Source organism: Zalophus californianus, chromosome 4 (assembly GCF_009762305.2).
Source record: "Zalophus californianus isolate mZalCal1 chromosome 4, mZalCal1.pri.v2, whole genome shotgun sequence".
NCBI classification, from domain to species: Eukaryota; Metazoa; Chordata; class Mammalia; order Carnivora; family Otariidae; genus Zalophus; species Zalophus californianus.
Window position 1 is genome coordinate 189,955,571 of NC_045598.1, and position 13,010 is coordinate 189,968,580.

Consider the following 13,010-nt stretch of genomic DNA (forward strand, 5'->3'; position numbering starts at 1 on the left):
GGGCTTCTGCCACCTCCCAGGGTCCCCCCTCCAACTGAATCCGTTCCCTGCTCCTGCCCCTTCCGTGGGCTGGGGGGGGGGGCGGGGGAGGAGTCAGAACTGCCAAGGCCCCTTCAGCAAGCGGAGATGTGCGCGGTGCCTCAGCCCCCGCCGCCGGTGTACAAGCTGTCCTCGGACAGAGGGCCTGGCCGGAGCCGCACCGGCCCAGGCCACGCTGGACACTCCTGCTGCCCGTCCCTGCCCGTGGGCCCTCCAGCCCCAGCCCCTCGTGGTCTCTGCTGCTCTACTCTCGGGCCCGTCAGCGCTGTCGCCGCGGGCCAGCTTTCCGTGGCCCCACACAGCCTGCCACGAGGAAGCTGGGGATCCGGATGGCCGGCCGTCAGCCTCTCCTGCCCAGAGGAACCGTGGGGCCGGCTCCAACAGGGAAGTGCGGGCAGCAGACGCTCCTGTACGTGCCCCGAACGAACTCCCGGGGCCTCCCGGCGCCCCGGCCCCCTGGCCCCGGGACCCAGGAGCAGGTCCCAGAAAAACTTTCTTGCGAAGCTTCCTCCTTGGTGCGCACACAGGAGGGCTGTCAGTGCTTCCGCTCCCCGCGGCCCCACAGGCCTGGCAGGCCCTCCCTGGAGGGCTCCTCTGGGGAAGGCAGTCCCTGGGGGGGCGGGCGGGTGTCTCCTCTGAGGCCGAGCTGGGGGGGCAAGGGGCCAAGCGGGCCCAGGCCGGCCCCAAGGCCCAGTGTCCGGAAGAGGGGCCGTCAGCTGAGGGGCAGCCTGAGCCCCGGGCCCGTCTCTGCAAAAAAAGAGCTGAGGTGTGCGGGCTGCTGGGAGCAAGTCCATCGGGGTCCGTCCTCCTTCCTGTCCTGGGGCTTGGGCCCCGGCTCGTCCACACTTCATCCCCGGTCCTTCCTGCCCCCAACTCCAGGGACTGAGGCTGCTCCCCCAACGGGCTTCTCTGACTCCCTCCCCTCGGCTGCGGGAGGCAGCCCCAAGCCCAGCGCGGCCGCAGCAGCTGCCGGGCGGCGCCCCCCGCGGAGCTCCAGGGCCCTAGCCGCCCAGACGACGGGACTCCGGGTCGCCCTCTGGAGGCCGGCAGGCCAACTGCAGCCGCGCCTCGAGCCCCGACCACAGGGACGGCTGGCAACCGGCAGGGCGCGGGGGCGGGGGAAGGGGGGGCGACACAGGGGACCCCCTCTTCCGGAAGCAGGAAGCACCGCACAGAACGTGCCCTAGCATCCAGCAGTTTCCACCCCCTTATTTCCATGGTATTATGCTCCCAACCTGGTATCATGTGTGCACTTGTGCCCTAGGGAAAGCCGGCGAGAAACCGGGAACAAGCGCGCCCAGATGCCCAGTCGGGGGTGGGGGGTGGGGGAAGGCTTTTACACGCCGCCCGTGCACACCACTGAAGTTCAGGTGATGGAAACGGGGGTCCTGCCTGCCTTCCTTCCCGTGCTCAGCACGAACCACCACACGTGACGTGGTGCGAGAGAAGCGCGTGGTTGCCTTCCGTGCTCGCAGCTGACTTCCCCACAGCGGCGGGCAGCGCTGCCACAGGGCATGCAGGGAGAAGGACCCACAGCGATGGCAGGGCCAGGTGGCAAGACAGAGCACCGAGTGGCCAGGCACACGTGTCAGCCGCTCACAACAGCACGATGTTTCAAGCACAGCCTTTGAAAACGAGACAAGGACGTGCACTAAACACAGCTGTTTTGTTTTGTTTTGTTTGTTTTTAATTTTTTAAAAGATTTTATTTATTTGAGAGGGAGACACAGCTGTTTAAAGTAAGGACCCGAGCGGGCCTGGGAGACCCCGCGATGGGGCCTTGCGTTGGGGGAAACAGGGAGGTAGGTGCGCTGCCGGTGGGGAGGTAGATAGATGGACGCTGCTGCCCGTCTTCTAGGGCTTGGGTTGGGTCCGGTGTTCCTTCCACCCCGAAGAGGGCGCCCGCGAGAAGGCAACGGACCTCGAGGCCCGCAGGCCAGTGTGGGTGCCGGGGAGCCTGCTTGGGGCCGGCGGGACACAGTCGGGACACAGTCAGGCCCCAGGCTGGGGACAGCGGCTTCTCCCCTGCTGCAGCCTGCAGACCAGCGGAGGGCAGGGCCCCGGCCACCTGGTCAAGTGCTGTGAAGACAGGGACGGTTCTCACAGCCGCCCAGGGAGGGGAGATGCACCCGGGCTCCTCCCAGCAGACAGACCAAGGAGCAGACAAACGGCCTTGACCCTACCCGAGCTCCCCCTTCCAGGCTGATCTCCAGTAGGAGACACACCGGCAATCCGAAAGCCAGACAGAGAGTGGACCCCACAGGGGCCTGCAGCTTCTGTGTGGAATCTGCGCTCTCTGCGCAGCTGCTGTGCGCAGCTCGGGGAAGACACGGGACTCCAAGTGCAGCGGGCTGGCCTTTAGCTTGTCCTTCAACCCTGGACCAACAACTCGCCTGGCCTCATGGGTGGCAGGTGTGACGTGGGTGAAGACGCAGGCAGTGTTTCCTGAGTGGACGAACGGCCCCGGTAAGCAGACACCCTCGGCCGCCCAGCACCCTGTGCCTCCACCCCACTAGGGTCTTTGACGCCGTGGAGCCCACGGGTGCCTTTCCATGGAACACGGGCATCTCCAACCGCTGTACCTTTGTGCTCCCTGCTTCCTCCCCGGGATCGTCTCGCGGACTCCGGGTTTCCGTCACCGCGTTCACGTTCTGCTTCCTGTCCTCCACGTTGAAAACCCGCAGCGCTCACTGCTTTGAACTTGGGTCTCCGTGGGGTGGCGGGAGTGTGTGTCTGTGTGTGTGTGTGTGTGTGTGTGTGTGTGCGCGCGCGTGCGCGCCTGCCTCTTCCTATTGTCCCCATCGGTTTGAGACGGGACAGCGGTGAGACAGTGAAAAGGCTGTTAGCGAATCCTGTCATCCTCAGTGGACATCGCGCTCCCTAAGCCAGGCAGCTGTACAGACCCGAAGCTTTCTGTGGTGGGGGCTTCTCCCGCGCGGCTCTCTCTGGCAGTGTCCCTGACGTCGCCAGATGCATCGGTACTCCAGCTGGGCGCGGAGAAGACTCTGACAGCCCGAGGGCTGGCTCGTGCAGTGTGTTCATCGCCACCTGCGGCGGCTCTGGGGCCTCCATCCCTCTAGGCAGCCTACTGAGTGGGTGGCAAGAGGGCCCCATGCTGGCTCTCGGTCCCGGGGGGCCCTCCCCTGGTCCACTGAAGACACTAGTGCACTTCCCACCCCAGCATCATGGGTGCATCTTTTGGTCGCGGTTGCCTGGGATGTATAGTTCCATCCTGCGAATTTCAACCTCTCGGGAACTTGACGGCCCCCCACCCCCTCCCCACCCCGGAGCGCCATGCAACGGTGTCTTCTTGCCAGCTTCAACTCGTTGTCTTTTCCTCCCAAATTCATTCTGTTTACATACATGTGATAACTGACGTAGAATGATTATACTTTACGTCCTATTTTCAGTTTACCCCATGTTTTCCATTTCTTTTTTTATGGTTTTAAAATACGCATAGTAAGAACGTTACCTCCTTCACTATTTTTTAGTGCTCAGTTCAGTGCTATTAATTTTGATCAACTCGTTGTGTGTCCATCACTGTCACCCATCCGCACGTCTCTTTTCATCCCATAAAACTGAAAGTTTGGGCCGAGGAAACGATGCCTCCCCTCTCGCTCGCCTCGATCCTTGATCCCCTTGGCAAATCCTCCACGATTCTTACTGTGAATATTGCCTGTGCTCTATTCCCTCAACTTCTTTGGGGTTCTCCCTACTTCTCTATTACACTATGCCCTCCCATTGTCCGCGCATTCCGGTCTCTTTGCGTTTCCCATCTCTTTTCTTCTGTGAGTTTCATTTAAGCAATGTGTTCAGCTGTTTTTTTTTAAGATTTTATTTATTTATTTGAGAGAGAGAGAATGAGAGATAGAGAGCGCGAGAGGGAAGAGGGTCAGAGGGAGGAGCAGACTCCCCGCCGAGCAGGGAGCCCGATGCGGGACTCGATCCCGGGACTCCGGGATCATGACCTGAGCCGAAGGCAGTCGCCCAACCAACCGAGCCACCCAGGCGCCCGCAATGTGTTCAGCTTTGTGAAAAAGAGTAAAGGGAAAACTTCATGAGAGTCGACTCTGGGAGCTAGAAGGGGAGGCTGGCAGGGGGCACCTACCCCTCCGTGTCCATCCCAGGAAGCATCATCAGTTATGGGCCCCACAGGGAAAGATGGGGCTCCCATGGGACGCCTGGGTGGCTCAGTCATTGGGCCTCTGCCTTCGGCTCAGGTCATGATCGCAGGGTCCTGATCCCAGGGTCCTGCGATCGGGCCCTGCATCGGGCTCCCTGCTCGGCGGGAAGCCTGCTTCTCCCTCTCCCACTCCCCCTGCCTGTGTTCCCTCTCTCACTGTCTCTCTGTCAAATAAATAAAGAAATAAAGAAAGAAGGAAAGAAAGAAATCTTAAAAAACAAAAAAAAGATGGGGCTCCCACATGAAATCCACCACCCCTGCAGCTCAGCTGCCAGTACCCAGCGTCAGCCTGAAGCCCTGCTAGCCTCCGGCGGACTTTCCTTCAAAACCACCCTCCCAACTTCCTCCTCCTTCACCCTGAATTAACGTTCCTCCCCTTGTTTGTGGGACTAGCCTGTGGTTCACCTGTCGCTTGTTCGTCCTGAGCTGCAATTCTCTGAAACGCCTATTTTCCTGGCAAAATCACTGCTGTGAGGTTAACAGCTGACACCGCAGTTTCTTACTCACTCTTCACCTATGTGTCGTATGTAATATTACACCGATCCCCCAATTTCTATGCTCCACTTCTTTATTTCTCATTCCTAGGTGTTCTCTGTAGATTTTTTTTTTCTTTCGGGGCAATCCCCCTACTATTTTTTGACTGTATCTTGTTCTTTTGTCATGTTTTCTATGCTCTTTTCCTTCCTTAAGCAAATTTACTTGGGGTGGGGCATGCTCGCCCCCATGGCCTCCTGTGGACATGGCAGTCACCTGCCCCTCTAGTTTTGCTCGGATTTCATTAAGCTTTTTAGATTGGCAGCAGACCTATCCACAGAGACCTGGCAGGCCAGAAAGGACTGGCATGACATATTCAGGGCACTAAATGAGAAAAATATGCAGTCAAGAATACTATATCCAGCTACGCTGTCATTGAAAATAGTAGGAGAGATAAAAAGCTTCCAGGACAAACAGAAACTAAAAGAATCTGTGATCACCAAACCAGCCCTACAAGAAATATTGAAAGGGGTCCTCTAAGAAAAGAGAGAGCCTAAAAGTACATAGATCAGAAAGGAACAAAGACAATATACAGTAACAGTCACCTTACAGGCAATACAATGGCACTAAACTCATATCTTTCAGTAGTTGCCCTGAATGTAAATGGGCTCAATGCCCCAATCAAAAGACACAGGGTATCAGACTGGATAAAACAAAACAACAACAACAAAAAACCACACAAGACCCCCATCGATATGCTGTCTGCAAGAGACTCATTCTAGACCCAAAGACACCTCCAGGTTTAAAGTGAGGGGCTGGAAAACCATCTACCATGCTAATGGACACCAAAAGAAAGCTGGGGTGGCAATCCTTATATCAGACAAATTAGATTTTAAACCAAAGTCTATAATAAGAGATGAGGAAGGACACTCTATCATACTTAAAGCGTCTATCCAACAAGAAGATCTAACAATTGTAAATATTTATGTCCCTAACATGGGAGCAGCCAATTATATAAGCCAACGAATAACAAAAATCAAAGAAACACATCGACATAATACAATAATAGTAGGGCGCTTTAACACCCACCACAGTGAAATGGACAGATCATCCAAGTAAAAGATCAACAAGGAAATAAGGGCCTTAAATGACACACTGGACCAGATGGGCTTCACAGATATATTCAGAACATTCCATCCCAAAGCAACAGAATACACATTCTTCTCTACTGCACATGGAACACTCTCCAGAATAGATCACATCCTGAGTCACAAATCAGGTCTCAACCGGTACCAAAAGACTGGGATCATTTCCTGCATATTTTCAGACCATACTGCTTTGAAACTTGAACTCAATCACGAGAGGAAAGTTGGAAAGAACTCAAATACATGGAGGCTAAAGAGCATCCTATTAAGGAATGAATGGGTCAACCAGGAAATTAAAGAAGAATTTTTAAAAATCATGGAAACAAATGAAAATGAAAACACAACTGTTCAAAATCTTTGGGATGCAGCAAAAGCAGTCCTACGAGGGAAGTATAGAGCAGTACAAGCCTTTCTCAAGAAACAAGAAAGGTCTCAAATACACAACCTAACCCTATACCTAAAGAATCTGGAGAAAGAACAGCAATAGAGCCTAAACCAAGGAGCAGAAGAGAAATAACAAAGATCAGAGCAGAAATCAGTGAAGTAGAAACCAAAAGAACAGTAGAACAGACAACGAGACTAGGAGCTGGTTCTTTGAAAGAATTAGTAAGATTGATAAAGCCCTGGCCAGATTTATCACGAAGAAAACAGAAAGGATCCAAATAAATAAACATCATGAATGAAAGAGGAGAGATCACAACCAACACTGAAGAAATACAAACAATTATAAGAACATATTATGAGCAACTGTATGCCAACAAATTAGGCAATCGGGAAGAAATGGATGCATTCCTAGAGACATATGAACTACCAAAACTGGTAGAAACAGAAAACCTAAACAGACCCATAAGCAGCAAGGAAATTGAAGCAGTAATCAAAAATCTCCCAAAAAAACTAGAGTCCAGGGCCAGATGCCCTCCCAGCGGAAACCTACCAAACATTTAAAGAAGAATTAATACCTAGTCTTCCGAAACTGTTCCAAGAAATAGAAATGGAAGGAAAACTTCCAAACTCATTTTATGAGGCCAGCCTTACCTTGATCCCAATACCAAACAAAGACCCCATCAAAAAGGAGAATTACAGACCGATATCCCTGAGTGAACATGGATGCAAAAATTCTCACCAAAATACCAGCCAATGGGATCCAACAGTACATTAAAAGGATTGTTCACCATGACCAAGTGGGATTTATCTCTGGGCTGCAAGGTTGGTTCAACATCCACAAATCAATCAACATGATACACTACCTTAATAAAAGAAAGAACAAGAACCATATGATGCTCTCAATAGATGCAGAAAAAGCATTTGACAAAGTACAGCATCCTTTCTTGATTAAAACTCTTCACAGTGTAGCGATAGAGGGTACATACCTCAAGATCATAAAAGCCATCTATGAAAAACCCCCAGCGAATATCATTCTCAACGGGGAAAAATTGAGAGCTTGTCCCCTAAGGTCAGGAACACGGCAGGGATGTCCACTATCACCACTGCTATTCAACATAGTATTAGAAGTCCCAGCCTCAGCAATCAGACAACAAAAAGGAATAAAAGGCATCGGAATCTGCAAAGAAGAAGTCAAGCTCTCACTCTTTGCAGGTGACATGATACTCTATGTGAAAACGTAGAAGACTCCACCCCAGAAATGCTAGAACTCATACAGGAACTCAGTAAAGTGGCAGGATAGAAAACCAATGCACAGAAGTCAGCTGCATTTTATATACTAACAACGACACAGAAGAAAGAGAAATTAAGGAATCGATCCCATTTACAATTGCACCCAAAACCGTAAGATACCTAGGAATAAATCTAACCAAAGAGGGAAGGAATCTGTACTCAGAAAACTATAGAATACTCATGAAAGAAATTGAGTAAGACACAAAGAAATGGAAAAATGTTCCATGTTCATGGATTGGAAGAACAAATATTGTGAAAATGTCTATGCTACCCAGAGCAAACAAATAGAGCCTAAACCCAGGCTGCAATCCCTATCAAAATACCATCAACTTTTTTCACAGAAATGGAACAAATAATCCTAAAATTTGTATGGAACCAGAAAAGACCCCGAATAGCCAGAGGAATGTTGAAAAAGAAAAGCAAAGCTGGCGGCATCACAATTCCGGACATCAAGCTCTATTACAAAGCTGGCATCATCAAGACAGTATGCTACTGGCACAAAAACAGACACGTAGGTCAATGGAACAGAATAGAGAGCCCAGAAATGGACCCTCAACTAACGGTCAACTATGGTTGACCTATGGTCAACTAATCTTCGACAAAGCGGGAAAGACTATCCAATGGAAAAAAGACAGTCTCTTCAACAAATGCTGTTGCGAAGATCAGACAACCACATGCAAAAGAATGAAACTGGACCATTTCCTTACACCACACACAGAAATAGACTCAAAATGGAGGAGAGACCTAAATGTGAGACAGGAATCCATCAAAATCCTTGAGGAGAACACAGGCAGCAACCTCTGTGACCTCAGCTGCAGCAACTTCTTCCTAGAAACATCGCCAAAGGCAAGGGAAGCAAGGGCAAAAATGAACTATTGGGACTTCATCAAGATAAAAAGCTTTTGCAGAGCAAAAGAAACAGTCCACAAAACCAAAAGACAACCGACAGAATGGGAGAAGATATTTGCAAATGACATATCAGATAAAGGGCTAGTATCCAAAATCTATAAAGACCTTATCAAACTCGACACCCAAAGAACAAATGACCCAATCAAGAAACGGGCAGAAGACATGAACAGACATTTCTGCAAAGAAGACATCCAAATGGCCAACAGACGCATGAAAAAGTGCTCAACATCACTGGGCATCAGGGAAATACAAATCAAAACCACAATGAGATACCACCTCACACCAGTCAGGATGGCAAAAATTAAGAAGTCAGGAAACGACAGATGTTGGTGAGGATGCGGAGAAAGGGGAACCCTCCTTCACTGTTGGTGGGAATGCAAGCTGGTGCAGCCACTCTGGAAAACAGTATAGAGGTTCCTCAAAAAGTTGAAAATAGAGCTACCATATGATCCAGCAATTGCACTGCTGGGTATTTACCCCAAAGATACAAATGTAGGGATCGAAGGGGTACGGGCACCCCAATGTTTATAGCAGCAATGTCCACTACAGCCAAACTATGGAAAGAGCTTAGATGGCCATCGTCAGATGAATGGATAAAGAAGAGGTGGTATACTCACACACACACACACACACACACACACACGGGAGTATTATGCAGCCAACATAAAAAGAGAAATCTTCCCATTTGCAACGACGTGGAAGGAACTAGAGGGTATTATGCTAAGCGAAATAAGTCAAACAGAGAAAGACAATTATCATATGATCTCACTGATATGTGGAATTTGAGAAACAAGACAGAGGATCATAGGGGAAGAGAGGAAAAAAATGAAACAAGACAAAACCAGAGACGGGGACAAACCATAAGAGACTCTTAATCTCAGGAAACAAACTGAGGGTTGCTGGAGTGGAGGGGCATGGGAGGGATGGGGTGGCTGGTTGGTGGACACTGGGGAGAGTATGTGCTACGGTGAGTGCTGTGAATTGTGTAAGACTGATGAATCACAGACCTGTACCCCTGAAACAAATAATACATTATATGTTAATAAAAGAAATTTACTTTGTATCCTGTATCTATTGTTTTCAGTGTTTGACACCCCTGGTGGTCTATTTCTACTTATCCATTGTATCTTGTTTCCTTGTGTCTTTTGTAAATTTTAGTATTTTAGCAGGTATTTATGAGGTAATAACGAAAAGGTTCTATGAATTCTGAGTTTTGGTGTTTGTTTTAGGTATCAGGGAGGTAACTTTTATTAAATGATTGAAATTCTCTTCTATTCCGGAATCTCTAGAAAATCATGTTAAGTGAATGTCGATGATCATAGGGTTCTTACCCGTATTCTCTTGAGAGCGCGCGACATCCTTCTGTGAGGACGGGACTCTTGCCCATCCAGGCCATGGCCCAGGACTCAGCACTGGGCTCTTGATGAGCCGCCGGCCAGGGCCTGGGCGCCCATGCCGTCGCCGTGCACCTGCCAGGGGCAGCATGGTTCAGCACTGGCTGCACGGCACTCTTCTGGCTTCACCTCATCGTCAGGTCATCGTGCCAATCGCTTTTCCCTAGGAGCTCGTGAAGTCGGCCTGGGGCTAGCGCCAGTCCTAAGCCTCCACTCTGCACCCCACACATTTCCGGGAACGTGGGCGGGACCTCCGGAAGTGCTGCCACGCTGCCTCTGAATTCCTGAGCCCTGACCATGCCACTGCTGGATGGTGCTGGGCCTCCAGACACCTCTTTGGTGGGGGCAGCTTCGTGTGGCCAGAAGTTCTTGGGTGATTAATAGGTGACAGAGCAATGGTCTCCCATTTAACAGCACACACATTCCTTCCAGAACATATAGTAAGCCCACACCCCTAATTATGTAGCTCTTTTGTAAAACTATTCTCCGCGGGACAGGTGAAATATTAAGGCTTCATTTTTCACTTAAAAATGAATACAGGTAGGGGCGCCTCTGTGGCTTAGTCCATTAACCGTCTACATTCGGCTCAGGTCATGACCCTAGGGTTGTGGGATTGAGTCCCTTGTTGGGCACCCTGCTCAGCGTGGGGCCTTTTTCTCTCTCTTCTGCTGCTCCCCTGCTTGTGTAAGTGCTCTTTCTCTCTCTCTCTGACAAATAAGTAAAATCTTTTTTAAAACATGCATATAAATAGAGGTGCCTGGGTGGCGCACTCGGTTGAACATCCAACTCTTAGTTTCGGCTCAGGTGGTGATCTTGGGGTCCTGAGATCGACCCCCCACCCTGTTTGGCTACATGCTCCGCAAGCAGTCGGCTTGGGAGTCTCTCTCCCTTTACACGTCCCAATGTGCCCCCCTTTTTCTTTAAGGTAGATAAATAAATCTTTTTAAAAAAATAAAAATAAATACAAATAAACCTCTACTACTTTCTTCCTGCACCCCATTATTTCCCCTTGTCCAAGTCTTCGCGGGCTGCCTTATATCAGTACTGATCTTCCATAAGCTTCCATAAGCTGGTCTCCTCAGCCACTCACTTTCAGTCCGGGTGTCTCAGAACCTTGCTCTCCACTTTTTTTATATGTCACTTTATGTTATTATTCGCTTTTGAGAAAAACTAGACAGACCCTAATTCCGGTAAGTGTTTGCTGACTTCCCATTAACCAGACCCTGAGCTCACAGCAAGGCAGGGAGGGAGGCGGGGCCGCACCCTGGCTGAGCCAGCCCTGCCCGCGCCCAGGTGCCCCTAGGGCCTATGTTCCCGTGCAGATTCCCTGGAGAGGGAAAGGATTTGCACCCTCCTGGCCGATCGGTGGTGGAGGAGGACTGCTGCCAGTAGCGTCGGCTTCTCCCCGCTCCGGCCAGAGACGGCTGAAGGGGCCGTGGGGCCGCGGAGAAGAGGGGCTCCAGACCCTGCGGGCACACGGGCACAAGCCGGGGCCCGGCCTTTCCATCGCGCCCAGCCCTTCATCCCTCTGAGCCTCGAGTTCTTCCCGGGGGCATTGTGTTCGAGAACTCCCACCTCACAGGCCCCGGGGAGGACCCAGCAAGTTGGCATCTGGAAGGTGCCCAGCTCTCTGCTTCAGCAGGTGCTCGATGAAGGTGGATTGCTTCTGCCACCGCTCAAAAGTTGCCTCTCTATTTGAGGCCCTGCTCTGTGGTGACGCGAGATGGCAGGCAGGCCTGGAATGGAAGCCGCACCCCTGGAGGGAGCCTGTGTGTGTCCCTCTGTGCCGCGGGTACACGTGTTCCCTCCTCTTAGATTAGGATTAGAAGTTGCGAATGGAACCCCACTGAAGGGCAGGACTTTTTTTTTTTTTTTTAGGATTTTATTTATTTCAGAGCAAGAGAGAGCAGGAGCTGGGGGAGGGGCAGCGGCAGAGGGAGAGGCAGACTCCCCGCTGAGCAGGGAGCCCAGTGCAGGGCTCCATCCCAGGACCCTGGGATCAGGACCCAAGCCCGAGGCAGATACCTAACCGGCGCAGCCCCCCAGGCGCCCCAGGGCAGGACTTCACAGCAGCCCTGGCAGGGGAGCACTGAGCTGACCCGTGTGGCCCAGGCCGGGAAACCGAGGCTCGGAGAATCCGTCCAGCTGCACAGCCTCGCGGCTCATCCGTGGCAGAGGTGCCACGCGAACCCTGCTCCTCGGGCCCTCCCCGCGCCTCTTCCCCCCCATCAAAGGACGTGGGGTTGGGAGTGACCGCACACATCTTGGAAACAACCTCGCAGTAAAGCGTCTTGGGGTCAAAATCGTCTCTATGTCCGCGGCGCTCCTGCAGTCTCACTGTCCAGCGCTCTGTGGAAGTCCCTTTTCGTGTGTCCTGCTTGGAATTCCCCGAGGCTCTTGGCTGCGGACGTCCACTGGGCTCTTTCTGAAAATCCTCCAGGTGATCTGGAGGGACCCCGCTTGATGATCCTCGTTCCAGTGCCTCGTCAGGACTTCCCGTGCAGGAATAGCCTTGCCTTTAACATCGCGGACGTCCACAACCGGGACATCTGTTCCTCGGGCAGGGGGCCTGGGCTGAGGCTGCGCTGCACCTGAGCGATTCTCTGGCTCCTTCCAGTCCCCCAAGCATGGTCCCCTGCCCAGGGCCACCTTTTGTGTTCATTACTCAGCCTGGGGGTTCCCCGAAGACGCGAGGGACAAGAATCCTGAGCCAACGTGAGGGCGTTTATCCTGGTTCTCAGGCGGGAACGGATGGGTGTTCCACCTCACCCCCCGCCTTGGGGAACTCAGCTTCCTTCTCTTCTCCTGATACAGGCATAGTCTTTCAAAGTCCTGCCCTGGGGCGCCTGGGGGGCTGCGCCGGTTAGGGATCTGCCTCGGGCTTGGGTCCTGATCCCAGGGTCCTGGGATGGAGCCCTGCACTGGGCTCCCTGCTCAGCGGGGAGTCTGCCTCTCCCTCTGCCGCTGCCCCTCCCCCAGCTCCTGCTCTCTCTTGCTCTGAAATAAATAAAATCCTAAAAAAAAAAAAAAAGTCCTGCCCTTCAGTGGGGTTCCAATCGCAACTTCTAATCCTGCTTGGGTCCTATGCCTCACACCCTTTCCCCCATAGAACCGGACCCTCCCTGACCCGCAGGGGCTGCTGGGCTGGCTGCTCCCTTGCCCGTCATTCTACTTGTTTCTGGATTTTGAAGAT